The following is a 14,417-nucleotide window of genomic DNA, read 5'->3' as shown; positions in this document are numbered from 1 at the left end:
GATAGCTTAAGTCGTTGTCACAAATATATCTTTAATGAAAGTTCAATTCCGTCCTTTGAAATCCGAGTCAACCTATATGAGCTCATGACATCAGTTTCAATTTGAACTCTATAAAATTATTTCCCTAATTTACATTGCCCAATAGTAAAATTCTGATCTTTTCTGTTAGACAAAATTGGAAGAATCTCAATACCCTCTAATAAAAATTGTGATGTTTTCTGTTACACAAAATTGGAAGGAGCTCACCGCTGTTTGATATTTCGTTTTATTGTTAAATACTGCTTAACAAATCTTTCCTTAATCTCCCTCCCTCCCTCTCTAATCTTTTTCATTCTGTAAATAGGTTTTAAAATTGAAATGAGCTCACTGCCGTCTGATATTTACTTTTATTGTTAAATGATATTTACTTTTATTGTTAAATACTGTTTAACAAATCTTTCCTCAATCTCCCTCCCTCTCTCTCTCTAATCCTTTTCATACTGTAAATAGGTTTTTCAATTGTGTAAACAGATATTACTGGTCAATTTTAAGTACGATCTTTTAGTTTATAGATTTGTCACCTAAAATTTTATTGAATCTAAGCTATAACCTTATATAATTAAAATGCTAACAAAAATCTAATAATTGTATATGAGATCTGATTATTACAGACTGTTAAGATAGGAAACAAGATTTGATCCTAAATTAATTTCTTATCACCATAACTATAAAGGAAAAGGAAATCTGAGATAGGATTTTACGGTAATAACTGATAAAAATCTCTAAATCTGCAATCTACCGAAAGCCATTGTACTTCTTCTCAGATCTGACCATTGTTGTTTTTCTGTTTCTTTCTTTTTCTTTTGGCAGGTGGATGGATCGAGGAGAGATAATTGTGGGAAGGGACAAAGGGTTAGTGGAGAGAGGTGGGGAATGATTTTTTTTTTTTTTTAATTCTAATTTTAATTAATTAATTTATTTATTATTATTATTATTTTAACTATTTTTTATAAAGTTTTTTTTTATTTGTTTATTTGTTTATTTACTTTTCGGCTATTACATTATGGATTTAATACACTGCTTCCTATTCCTACTAATTTCCTTCTAATATTTTTGTGAGTGAAGCATGCAGATTTGATCAAAACATTTCTAAAGGAGGTGACGGAAAGAAGGTGATGATTTTTTCTGATTCGAGGACGAATCCTTCTGAAGAGGGGGAAGGAAAGAAGGTGATGATTTTTCTGATTCGAGGACGAATCCTTCTAAAGAGGGGGAAGATGATAAGAATCACGGTGTTGCACCTTAATGGGACATCTTAAGATTAATAAAGTTTATAAGATGTTGTATAAACACTTTTGTTGGCCGAAGATGAAGCATGTGGCAGATAGATTTTTTTTTCTGATTCGAGGACGAATCCTTCTGAAGAGGGGGAAGGAAAGAAGGTGATGATTTTTCTGATTCGAGGACGAATCCTTCTGAAGAGGGGGAAGATGATAAGAATCACGGTGTTGCACCTTAATGGGACATATTAAGATTAATAAAGTTTATAAGATGTTGTATAAACACTTTTGTTGCCCGAAGATGAAGCATGTGGCAGATAGATTTATGGATGATGCAAAGCATGTTGTTAACTTATTCTTTAAGAAAGTAGTTTATGGATTTAATACGGGATGGATTTAATACGGGATGAGTGAAGGAAAGAAGGGGATGATTTTTTCTAATTCGTTTTCTTATTCGAGGAATCACGGTGTTCCAAAAGATTAAAAAACCTATGTCAACAGCAGAATTCGAACCTCGTTTTCTTATTCGAGGAATCACGGTGTTCCAAAAGATTAAAAAACCTATGTCAACAGTAGAATTCGAACCTTCGAACCTACGCACAGAGAGCTCAATTGATTACAAGTGNTCCCTATTGCAAAGTATAGAGTTTTTGCTTGAGTACTCGAGAATAATCCTTAAGAATGTATCTTTCNCACTCAAGCACATCAACATTTGTTAAAAAAAACTATGTTTAATTTGCTAAATTATGTATNTCTCTCATTAATGTCTTTAATTCCTCCCACGTTTCAATTGGTTCTTCATAATTTCTCCCCCACTATGATTTCAAAGATGTCCACCATATAATTGAGTAATCACAAAATTCAGCCATAACAAGCTTCAACTTTCTTTCTTCACTGAAATTGTTGCAATCGAAAACATGCTCAATTTTGCTCTCATATTGCAAATACTCCTCTCGATCAGATCTCCCATAAGAAAGTTAGAATTTTAAGCTTTACTCCCCCAACTCCTCTTTCTTCTCCTCTCTCATGTTGGTACTCCCGCTCAATTCTTTTTTGTGCTAAAATTTGTCTACCCCTTCTTCTGACTCTTCCTCTCCCTCGACTNTTTAGAACAAGGTTCCAAATCTTGCTTCTAAATCTTCGATCGTAAGAGGTAATCTGATTCTTGCCTANCTATGTCCCGCTAAAAGGGTGACATTGTCATCTTCTTCATTTTTCAACTCCTTTTTTCAAGAGTACTTCCCTTCCTTGAAGATTACCTAAGGCTATTTCAATTCACTACATTCGGTCTGTCAATGTACTAATAACTTGATTCAAACGAGTAATAGTTCCGACCTGTGCTTCTCTCCACCTAGCTTCATTTATCTCCCCTCCATTTCCTCCGTCTTGGTTCATGATTGTATAAACCGTAGTTAAAAATATTTAGAACCTCACACTCAACTCACTAATTTGACACTCAAGGACACTCGTATTTATTACAGACAAAGGTAGGCTATTTGGAAAAGTGATTAAATTTTGATCCAGGTAGACTAATATATGGACAAAGAAATTTTGATAGTAGCAATCTATTCAAGGAAATAAAGATACGTTAATTATGAAATAACAACAAAAATAANTTGGATCGTTGGGCTGAGGATTAGGGTTGCCTTATCAACTATTAATAACAAGATTACAAAGAGTCCCCTTGACTAAACACCTTGTGTGAAATAGGTTGCCTCTTTGATCATCAATGCCATTCTTCGTAGCTTCAGTTTTAAGAAGTCTTCCTGTAACAAGTGCCAAATGACTCCGGTCTTCCAATTCCTTCCCATTCTCTTGGATTTCTTCTTCAACTAGCTCATCTTGGTCATTTTCTTCAATATTTGTGACAACTTGTCCATTCTTGATGATCATGACTCTCTTGTTAGGACAATCACGACTAATATGACCAATTCCTTGACATTTCCAACATTTGATGTCTCTATTTCTTTCTCAAACCACCTTGTATTCCTCCACTTTCTCTTTCCCATTGGAGGTCTCAACTTTGTTCTTTTTGTCAAGCTCATACTTGCTTCTAACCTTGAAATCTATCTTTTCAATATTTGCATTCTTTTTCCAAGTGTAGAAAGTAGTAGACTTAGAAATAATATATCTCTTGGACTTCTCCTTCTCCCTAACTAGTTGCCCTTCGATTTTGATAGCAAGGTGTAACAATTCTTGCATATCAAAGTACGCTTGCCTATCCACTTGATAAGCAAGTTGTCGCTTCAACCCACCAAGGAATCTAGCCATTGCATCCTCCTCATCTTCATTAATGCATGCTCTATTCATAAGGGCCTTCATTTCTTTGTAATATTATTCAACACTTTTAGATCCCTATTGCAAAGTATAGAGTTTTTGCTTGAGTACTCGAGAATAATCCTTAAGAATGTATCTTTCTCTCATTAATGTCTTTAATTCCTCCCACGTTTCAATTGGTTCTTCATAATTTCTCCCCCACTATGATTTCAAAGATGTCCACCATATAATTGAGTAATCACAAAATTCAGCCATAACAAGCTTCAACTTTCTTTCTTCACTGAAATTGTTGCAATCGAAAACATGCTCAATTTTGCTCTCATATTGCAAATACTCCTCTCGATCAGATCTCCCATAAGAAAGTTAGAATTTTAAGCTTTACTCCCCCAACTCCTCTTTCTTCTCCTCTCTCATGTTGGTACTCCCGCTCAATTCTTTTTTGTGCTAAAATTTGTCTACCCCTTCTTCTGACTCTTCCTCTCCCTCGACTGACATCTCTCCCTCCCCTAGGACTATGTCCCGCTAAAAGGGTGACATTGTCATCTTCTTCATTTTTCAACTCCTTTTTTCAAGAGTACTTCCCTTCCTTGAAGATTACCTAAGGCTATTTCAATTCACTACATTCGGTCTGTCAATGTACTAATAACTTGATTCAAACGAGTAATAGTTCCGACCTGTGCTTCTCTCCACCTAGCTTCATTTATCTCCCCTCCATTTCCTCCGTCTTGGTTCATGATTGTATAAACCGTAGTTAAAAATATTTAGAACCTCACACTCAACTCACTAATTTGACACTCAAGGACACTCGTATTTATTACAGACAAAGGTAGGCTATTTGGAAAAGTGATTAAATTTTGATCCAGGTAGACTAATATATGGACAAAGAAATTTTGATAGTAGCAATCTATTCAAGGAAATAAAGATACGTTAATTATGAAATAACAACAAAAATAAAACAAGAAATGAAATAAGGGACAAAATATATATATATATATATTTATAGAATTGCTCAAAGAAAAAAATAAATCCCAAAAAGAAAAGTTAAGATTTTGAGAACAAGAACTTTCTTTTTTTTACAAAATTTGTCTTCCATGTAAATTATGAATGAACAATATCAAACCCAAATAGTTCCAAATTTGAAAAAAATGTGAATGGGAGTTTATTTGATTTTCAAATAAACATGCAAATTCTCTAATGACAAGGAAGGATTTATANCCTTGACATTTCCAACATTTGATGTCTCTATTTCTTTCTCAAACCACCTTGTATTCCTCCACTTTCTCTTTCCCATTGGAGGTCTCAACTTTGTTCTTTTTGTCAAGCTCATACTTGCTTCTAACCNTAACCATAATGTTAAAGATCAAATATTATAAGGATTTTTTTTTTTTTTTTTCATGACCTAAATATGATTTTTAGGAAGAAAATGAGAATGAGGTGAGAAGATGACCCTGNTTGAAATCTATCTTTTCAATATTTGCATTCTTTTTCCAAGTGTAGAAAGTAGTAGACTTAGAAATAATATATCTCTTGGACTTCTCCTTCTCCCTAANACTATGCAACGTAGGCTCTGATACCAAATTGATAAGTCAACCCTATTTCTCAACCCAACGATCTACACTTTTGTTGAAGCGAGAACCCTTGAATCAAAGAAATTAACCCCTTTGGTACAAAATTCGAATNAACAATTCTTGCATATCAAAGTACGCTTGCCTATCCACTTGATAAGCAAGTTGTCGCTTCAACCCACCAAGGAATCTAGCCATTGCATCCTCCTCATCTTCATTAATGCATGCTCTATTCATAAGGGCCTTCATTTCTTTGTAATATTATTCAACACTTTTAGATCCNCAAAGATCTAGAAGCAACATTTGGAACCTTGTTCTATATGAGTCACTCCACAATCGAACTTGATCAAGACTTGATTGGATGACTCAGATGCAATCTACCATAAGAATTGCATAAAACTTAGAAATGGAAAAGATGATGATCTGATTTCTAAGGAGAAACATCTCGACTTGAGAGATCAATTTCATTCATCCAGATCTTATTTTTACCTAATAATTTGTGGGTATTTATAGTCTCCCCACAAAAGAAGTTAGTCTCCGTCATTTAATCCTGATCCCTCAAATCTACACGAAAGGCTAAGTCAGTTTGACCATTACAAACTTTATAAAATTAAAAAAATAATAAATAAAATTTTCTAACCACTCATAAAATGATGCTTGCAACTTCATCCGCTACTTCAATCGTGCAAATATTCACTTCTAAAGCTCCAAATCATTCTTTCTCAATCAAATCAGCTTGTAACACATGAAATGATGGTTGAACCAAACCTATCCAATTTTGTAGATGAAGAATGAATGCTTTTTCATCTTATTGCCCTTGGATCGTGTAATAGGTCCAATTGAAGCATTTGGAACACCGTGATTCTTATCATTTGGTCACATAATAACCCTCGGGTGTTAAAATTATTTCACCCTTAGGTGATAGAAATAAATTTAGTTGACGGCATCACATATATTTCTTATTTGTCCTTCCATTCCTATTAGAAGCTAAATGTCACACATTTTGATCTTTGTAGTGGCAAAGTCAATTTGAATGAGGTTAGATCTCTGTTGTATTCTATAACAATATTATCGGTTGATCCTCCATTAAAAAGGACTTGATCGTTTTCTAGCAAACCCCTCTTTTGTATAAGATTTTTGAAATAGTTATTATCAAAGGAATTGGGTGTGACCAAATCTAGAGGTGCCAAATTGTTTTTTTCCTATGATGTTGGACATTTTTTTAGGTGAATCTTAGCAAATCCTGGTATATTCTATTCTTGAAAAGAAGCATTGGGCTTGTCTTATAGGATGAGGACATGAAAATGCTTAATAAAGGTCTAGTAGAGGTACTCAAAAAGTTTAAATTTAACTACTTGATAGTGCAACCATATCTTTTATAGGAAGACCTTTGTTTGCAAAAATTGAGATAAGTCTTTCAAGATTCACTTGAAAATTTGGAAGTTAGTTCTCAAGAGTTTTGCTTGCAATGGTAGAGTCTCCTCTTCCAAGTTTTACTTTCCAAGATGGACGGCCAGCCTAATTTTTTTTAACGATATATGACAATATTAGTAAAATAACTTCATAATATTTTAACATAAATCATGCATACAAATGAAGAAATATTCAAGTAAAAGAAGCATCTTTGGCAGCCACAGCAAAAATATCGACACAAGATACAATGTCAAGACGAATCTTCTCAACTTCACTCTTGGCCTTGTGAATCACCCTATAACCTCTAGCAGAATTTCTATTTGGCGCTGCATTTTGTTCACCAATCATAGACGAATATCATCAAGTAATATTGATACATCACAACCTTGAACAAAGCAATCATGGAAATGAAGGTGAATGATAGATGCTGTCATTCGAGGTTCTTGAGAAATTGCTTGCCTAATAACGGTTTTAATTGTGGCGAGTGCATTGGGACAAGTTTGGTTGTAAAAGGTAGACAAAAGTTGGGCGTTGCATGCTAAACAAAGAAGCAGTAACGTGAACAAGGGAACAACTACTTGTGGCATTTCCATTTCCATTTCCATTTACTCAGAGGAAAAGAAGCCTTTAATTTGGTGATATTGAAAAAGAATGTGAGAAAAACGATGGTTGGAATAATTCCTAGTGGTGAATTTGAATCCTCAATAGATGCAAAAAGAGCATAAAGAAGTCTAGATGAGCTCAAAACATCAAATATTTGTTGGATGACCAGTCTTGAAACTACCAGCTTTGGCTCTATCATAAGATGAGAGCCCAAAGAAGAAGAGGAATCAACAATAGGTTCCGTAGAGGGTGGATCAGAAGTCGGTGGCAAAGAGAAATTTACAAGAGAAGTATCAACCTGCATAGACTCATCCACAAGGTCAGAACAAATATTATAAAAAGAGAAGCTGGATCGAGAAATTTCCAGTGAAGAAGGGGTAGGAGGATGAATCAATATGGTAAAGACGCGGTTCCAAGAAGTTTGAAATACGAAGAGAGGAAAGAGGTTGAACTGAGATAGGGACATCAAGAAAGTAAGTTTCATTAAATTGTGTGTCGGGTGATGTATAGCCTAATAGTGGTGGGATCAAGATAATGAAACCCTCTATGATAGGGACTATAACCTATGAAAATGAAAATGCAAGGAAGCCTATGAGCAGAAAATTTGTTAGGTATATATATAATCACGCAATAAAAAATAAACACCACAACAAAGGGATGAAAATGAGAGTTTTAATCAAATGCCACTAATGTTGTGACAAGAAGTGCTTGTTGACCCCACATTGAGAAAGTGGGTTGATTTTAAGCACCTCCATCACTTTGAAAAACTTTGACAACATAAAGTTGATTTTCTACAAATTTTTGAAATTGAAGAAAAATATAAAAGAAATCAGAGTAAAGAAAAATCATCAATAAAAATAACATGTAAAGATGTAAAGAAAACTCGAATTTGATTTGAAGGGGAAGAACCCCAAATATCACAATGAGTAATATTTAACACATAGTACCAACTATATTCATGGTGGGAACAAGGCAATATATGACTTTTCATTAGTTGACAGGTACTATGTTGTAAAACAGTACAAAATAAAATAAAATAGAATACATAAATAGTACAAAATAAAATAAAATAGAATAAATAAATAAATAAGTAATAATAAAATTGTAACCGGTAATAATAAAATTGTAACTGATACTATATCTCGACCAATATGATGCAACTTCTTTCCCAAATATCTCTCATTAACTCTTAGACAATTCTAATAAAAAAAATGGTAAATTTCCATGAGAGATGTTGTCATTCTTGGAAAAAGAAGATGAAACAGAAGAGAAAAGATAGTCAGATTTACTAGAGAAGAAGAAAAATAGGTGTTTAAGCAGATTCAACAGAAAGAGATGGGAAAAAGATAGAAAAGTTATTAGATCTTCCTTCTCTTTTTCTCGTCTTTCAATTATTTAGATTTTTGCTGTCATTTTACTAGTTATAGAAAAGCAGGCCCAACATTAAAATTGTGAAAAAGAAGTAAGAATGGATTAAAATTGGTCAAAGATAATTAGGTACAAAATAAAGAGTTTAAAAAAAACAAAGAAATACAGGACAAAAATGGGAGATATGAAATTCTTTCTTTTATTTGTCTTGTGTTGTTCTAGAATGGATTAAAACTGGCCAAAAGTAATTATAAACCTAAAAGAGCAAAACAGAGGAGAGGAACAGAGTGTACCAGAGAAAAGGAAAATGGAAGATGATTTGGAAGATCTGCGAAAGTATTATTATTTATACCTCGAGATTATGATATTATAACAAACTATACTTAGATTAAATGATGAAGCATCACGAAATAATATTGGTACATTTTTAATTTAAGTTGTACTACCAAAGACAATCTAAAAACAATGACAATGTGGAATTTGGTTTTTTTACTAAGGCAAATAAATTTATGTTCAAAATAGGTGAAGGCTAAGTGAGAACTAATTCGGAGAAGGAAAGCAAGCAAATTTGGAGTTAGATAGAAATTCGGCTAAGGCCAACCAAGTAAGTGGCCTTACTATCAGCTCGGTCGAAAGACTTGTCTTATGTATGACGTCACGTGCCCAGTGGCCCTTGCACGTGTCATTTATGCTTTATGTTATGTGATGATGTGATGACGTTAGATGATGATGTGTTATTGTTGTATAATGATGTGACGACGTTAGATAGTGTGATGTTGTGATGTTATATGATGATGTGATAATGTTATGTGATGACGTTAGATGATGATGTGATGATGTTATATGATGACTTGATGACGTTAGATAATGATATAATGATGTTATTTGAATGATGTACTTGGTATGCTTGATGCACTTTATGGCAATATGATGAGTATGATGATTGCGTGACGTTTACCTTAATATGATGATGTTTTCCATATTGAGCATGCTATATGATGATGAGTGTCATATTGCATCATGTCGTTAGATCGACATAGGATACAACCCTAAGAGCATGAAAATGATATTAATATAAATATCCACGAGTATGTGTTACCTAGAGTAACAAAGAGATGAGACTAGAGGGTTGTGTTAGAAGAGACGTTAGGATGGATTTAGAGGGACCTCATGCATATTGTAGATTCATAAGCATACGTAGCTTCCCCTAGAGACCCCTAGAGACGATGAGTGGGGAAGCCCATAGTAACTACAACAAATACCATCTTTTATAGCTACTTTGTATGGCACTTTTTAAAAGATGCTATAAATTAGAAAGAAAATAAAGGCGGTTTTTCTTTTTTAATGTTATCCCTGAAAACCTAATCACGCGTATAAAAAGTCTTCCTTTCGTTTTCTCTCCTTCTCCCTTTAGGCACCCATATTCTCTCAGACTCTCGGGCAAAACCAAATCTCGCCTTCTTTCTCTCCCGTAACAATCCATTCTTCCTTCTTTAATGCTTCAAAATTTTTCCTACCTCACTGCATTGAGAGGAGACATGGAGTTTACGGTTGATGCCTTGCTTATGAAAAACCCTATTTTCTTACCTCACTCTAAATATGTAAATTGAACCATCCAAAATAGAGCAAGTTAGTTATTTCTTTTCCTTTTATCTTCTTTGTTGGCTCACTTTGTAAAGAATTTCTTTTGTGAGTTCTGTCCTTTGATCCTTCATTAAATAATGTACTTTACTTTTAAGTATGTATTTTCCTAGCGGTAGAATTTTTCTTTGAATGTAGATTGGTAAATTGTGTGAGATAGATGTGGTTGTTGTCTTGTGTTAAAAGGTTGAATGTAGTTTTGTGAGTTAGATCCACAAAATAAAAACATAATTCATGAAACTATCTTTTACTTTTTATTCAATCAATACACATGCTCAAATTGAGGAACCACNAAAAAAAAAAAAAAAAAAAAAAAAAAAAAAAAAAAAAAAAAAAAAAAGTCTAAGAGTACAAAGAAATTAAGTTTAGAGGAATTTATTAATTCATAGGTTATTTCAAGCACATTCTACCGATAGGAATGATTTATGTTAATGGGCTACATATTCTACAAGTATCAAGTAGTAGGAAGAAGTTAGGTGTATATTGATAGGCTGCATATAAATTCCTTGAGCAAAATACCTTTGGTAGGAAGAAGTTATGTGTGAATCAAAAAACATAATGCTCTTTCTTTCCTCGTAAACTTTTAGTGGACAATGCCCTCTCCTTTCGATTCTAATTGGAAGTTGTAATGCAAGTATTTGAACTAATGTTCTATTCTCTGTTTTTAAGAAACCTGCTTCAAGAAGAAGGGAAAAAATGAAACGTGCTTATATATATAAGATGAACAATAATGTTCTATCCTTTTTTTACTTTTATATATATTTAGATTTTGTTGGTTTGGTGTTTGATAGAGGAAGAGCTTGAAATAACGGGAAAAAGAAAGGAACAAGAAAAAACTCCAACATATGTCAAACCTTTTGATACTATTCTAATAAATATATCTTTTTGGCACTTCTTTTCGAATCATTAATATATATGCTTCCATAATGTTGTAGGATTCCTTGAAAGCACTAATTAGCAAGCAACAACGAACATTTTATCAATTGACATTGCCTAGAGTCGGCCACAAAGATGCAACCTAGGCTTTGATACCAAATTGATAAGGCAACTCTAATACTCGGCCCAATGATCAAGCTTTAGTTGAAGCAAGAAATCACTAATTGGCTAGCAACAACGAACAATTTATCAATTGACATTACTAAAAGAGTGGAACATAGAAGATATTGATGTCGGTTCGAATATCTTTAGAGTTGGTAGACTTGATTTTATCAAAATCAAAGATGTCACATATTGTGGATAATGAGTTTTTGTTCTATTTATATTGTATTGGATGGGGAAGAACCGATTTGAAAATTGTGATAGTGTAACAAGTTTAATATTCTTATGTAGATTGAGTTGAATACTTTATTTTGTAGCTTTGTAATGTGTTAGTAAATTATTAAATTTCAATTATGAATGGAAGTCAAAAATAAATTATATTTTTGAAAAAAAAAAAATTACTTTTCAAACTAACATAAGATTAAAAGTATAAATATATTAGCGAGGTTTACATATAATAACTCTAATAAAAATGCTATAAAATATTTTCATAGCGTTGCATATAAGTAATATAAGTAATATTTAGGTACTATATTATAATATTTATTATAGTTATACAAAAATGCTATAAAAAGTTTCAGACTTTTAATAATATGGACTGTCACGACGTACGAAAAACGCTATAAAAGGTATCTATGATAGTCTTTTTCGAAAGCTATCTAATCCAATATTTGTTGTAGTGCTTGTACGGAGGACGGCGACATCGCGAGCTGGCACGTGTATAGGGAAGACTCATATTTAAATTCCTAGTCTTAAGTTAGAATAGGTGGTTTTTCATTTCATTGTTTTAAACTGTTTTGTATTTGTTTTTATTTTCTCTAAATTTCAGTATTTCGTATCTAAGCACCTAAGACCATGGCTATGTTTTCCAGAGAAGAAGTTGTTTTAAGCGTTTTTCGAAGTTTAAGTTATAAATAATGTTCATGTAAGAGTTATATTTCCACATTAGAGATGAGCATGAGACTATAGTAGCAACCTTGAGTATGTGGAAATTTAGGGTCGTTACATACATACGAGAAGATACTAAAGACGTAAGAGAAATGTCTTTTTTTTATTATTATTTAAAAAGAAAATAACATAATAATTTGCATGACCCAAGCAAGCATGTCATAGGTAGATATTTATTTTTAAGAATAGAAATAAAGGCAGAGTTGCTGCACTTCAATACATATAGCCCTTCATCCCTTCTACCGGTTTACAACACCCTTTCTTTTTTATGATTCTAGCCAGTAAAAAGATTATTAGTAAATGTAACAAAGAGAGGAAGTTAGACGTTAATTAAAAAAATATTTTTAATGAGATGAGGGACAATCAACACATCTAATGAGTGAATATTTGGAATATAAGAAAGAGTACTAGTGTGACTAATGGACAGAGATGCGCCGTTTCCTAAGATCACAGAGTCCTTACCCGTGTAATTTTTGGACTGATCCAAAATAGATGGATTGGTCTTCATATAGGCCAAAGCCCCAATGTCCAAAAACCAATTAGCAGTCTCGAATCCACCAATAGAATAGGACGTGCTGAAAGCTTCAGCAAGGTGAGCATGTGTAACGACCGATCTTCAAAAATACCGAATCACGGGTCGCCATATGGACTCAAGAGTAAAAAAAAAAACTTTTCAATACTTCTTGTAGTTTGAACAAGGGACTAAAAGTTAAAAAGTTGCCTGATATACGTTTAAAAAAAATACTACAAAACACATAACGAGAATCTGCGAAGTCACGTAAAAAGAAACGGTTATAAAATATCGCAGGTTTTCTAAAAACGTCAAAATCATAACCAAAACGACATGGGAGAAGAGGACTCAATCTAAGGGCTCCCGTCTACAGCTGCACGACTCCACACGTCCCCGCCACCGACCCAGATCTACTTTTCTCCTGAAAAATAGAAACAACACAAAATGAGTATATAAACAATACTCAGTAAGCAACTTGCTCGTAAGCTCTTGTCGAATTTAGCCCATTCACGGGATCCTAAGTTTTGCACTTGAATAGTCACTAGTCAGAGACCTAGTGGTGCCTGGCAACATCTAACTGTTCCTAAGGTCAGTAACTACCTGCCACTGTGCCTCACTATGCCGGGTCAATCACTACCTGTCTTACGCCCTTATCGACTCAGATCAATAAAACTACCTGTCTTAGGAACAGTAACTACCTGTCACTATGTCGCTCGGCTGGATTAGTAAAAGGTCATGGCTCATCCCACTAAGCACCTCTTAAGTGTTACCACAGTAATATACTATGATTACCCTCAACCCCTTGTGGGTGACTACAAAAACGGTACACTATCATCTATGTGCTTCATAACTTATGATAACTAGCACCTAATAAATGATCCAACTCACAAAGTGTTACAATGGACTACCCAAGCCCCACACCCAATGCCTAACAAAGAACCACGGCAACAACACGTCGCCATGCTAAGTCACGTAATAACCATCTAGCTCAACATAAAAAACATATCATCCCATACGCCTATACGAAATTTCACATTCATGCCAACGAAACTATATACCATAACAACAATTAAAGTACAACCACACACATTATTGAAGTACCACCTCCATGAACTAACTTTATCCATTCCTAAATACTATACTAAATTGTTTGGCCACAAATCCAAACCGACTCCTACAAGCAATTACTTAAAAATTTGCTCTAGATGGTTACTTACCTGATCGTAGACTTCCTAAAACTTTATCTAGTCTTCAAGTGTCCCCTTGACTAAGCTTGAAATTTTCCTATAATAAGGCGTTATGGAATGTGTGAGTCAAGTACCTAAATCCGAATAAAGACGAATCAAATGGTGTGAAATGAGAAAATTTGGGTTTCGATTCTGTATAGGTGGGTCGGGTCGGGTCAGGTCGTGCCCCCTCAATTTTCGGCCTCTTCTTCCCACCTTCTTCTTGATCTTTCTTTCCTCTCAGCACCCCATGCCTTCTTCTTCACAAGGACTCACCAACTTCCCTCTATAATAACCTAGGTACACCGTTCTAGTAAAATGTATTAGGGTTTTGGAAAGGAACAACAAAAATCACACCACTAGGACTTACTGTCGGCGTTCTCCCTTCCCCAACTGTTCGGCCCACCGTTGCTGACAAGCGCTTCAAGCTCCGTCGTTCGTCTCCTCCGCTCCACCCTCTCCTCTGTCTTCTTCTTCTTTCTTTTTTTTTTCTTTTTTCTTTTCTCTTTTCCTCCGGACCTTTCTTTTCTTTTCTTTTCTTTTTTTTTTTTATTATTTTGGAATATCA

The 14,417-nt window shown here is 34.0% G+C and overlaps 1 long non-coding RNA gene and 1 pseudogene across 2 annotated transcripts; both read right to left on the bottom strand.

Moving 5' to 3' along the window:
* Window positions 1-6,034: 6,034 nt before the first annotated feature.
* On the bottom strand, window positions 6,035-7,119 carry LOC111795291 (annotated as a pseudogene).
* A 5,650-nt stretch (window positions 7,120-12,769) lies between these two features.
* Window positions 12,770-14,345, bottom strand: LOC111811662. Of its 2 annotated transcripts, XR_002817583.1 has the most exons (3): window positions 14,220-14,345; window positions 13,841-14,145; window positions 12,770-13,044 (listed from the first exon to the last, which is right to left on the bottom strand). It is a non-coding gene; the product is annotated as an uncharacterized LOC111811662 (long non-coding RNA). The 2 variants fall into 2 exon arrangements; XR_002817582.1 differs by having other exon boundaries at window positions 13,841-14,345.
* Window positions 14,346-14,417: the final 72 nt, after the last annotated feature.

This window comes from Cucurbita pepo, chromosome LG01 (genome assembly GCF_002806865.2).
Source record: "Cucurbita pepo subsp. pepo cultivar mu-cu-16 chromosome LG01, ASM280686v2, whole genome shotgun sequence".
In the NCBI taxonomy this organism is placed as follows: domain Eukaryota; kingdom Viridiplantae; phylum Streptophyta; class Magnoliopsida; order Cucurbitales; family Cucurbitaceae; genus Cucurbita; species Cucurbita pepo.
The sequence above is the reverse complement of the archived record's forward strand: the minus strand, read 5'-3'. Positions and strand labels throughout refer to the sequence as shown.